At 44.0% G+C, this 521-nt stretch overlaps 1 protein-coding gene across 1 annotated transcript in view; it reads left to right on the top strand.

Annotated features, from left to right (window-relative positions):
• The first annotated feature begins 331 nt into the window (after window positions 1-331).
• Window positions 332-521, top strand: part of LOC310858809 (receptor-type tyrosine-protein phosphatase delta-like) — a 192,122-nt gene continuing 191,932 nt past the window's right edge. Inside the window, exon 1 of the mRNA XM_083765086.1 lies at window positions 332-387. The gene's annotated coding sequence lies outside the window, so the exon portion shown is untranslated. The remainder of the gene's footprint in view (window positions 388-521) is intronic.

The raw sequence follows: 521 nt of genomic DNA, 5'->3' as shown, positions 1-521 counted from the left end.
GGCTCAGGGCGGACTGTCTTCCTAAATTAACAATCTTTGGCTACAGCCATGAAGAAGAGGGAAGTGATGCACACATTTCACACAAAGGCTCATGGGACACTGGAAACAGGTGGATATAGGAGCCTAGTATAGAGCCCTTAATTTGGGGACTCCACTGAAGCATATACAGTTTAATTGGTTAACAATACCAAGTTGTGAAATTCAAAATCTGCTTGTAATCCCTTCCTCCTTTTCTCATTCTCCTCCATACCTCTCTCTCTCTCTCTCTCTCTCTCTGTCTCTCTCTGTCTCTCTCTTTCTCTTTGTTGCAGGAGAATTCTGGGGAGATTTCTGAATCCTTCGTTCCTCAAAGATGAAGCAGCTCAGTGGATCAATGTGTTTATAGTGGTAAGTCACCACATCAATGTTGATTTGGATGTTGCTAAGGATACTCAGCCTGATCTCACACACACATACACACACACACACACACACACACACACACACACACACACACACACACACACACACACACACACACA

The sequence above is a fragment of the Protomyctophum parallelum genome, assembly GCF_964188405.1.
Source record: "Protomyctophum parallelum genome assembly, chromosome: 5".
NCBI lineage: Eukaryota > Metazoa > Chordata > Actinopteri > Myctophiformes > Myctophidae > Protomyctophum > Protomyctophum parallelum.
The sequence above is the reverse complement of the archived record's forward strand: the minus strand, read 5'-3'. Positions and strand labels throughout refer to the sequence as shown.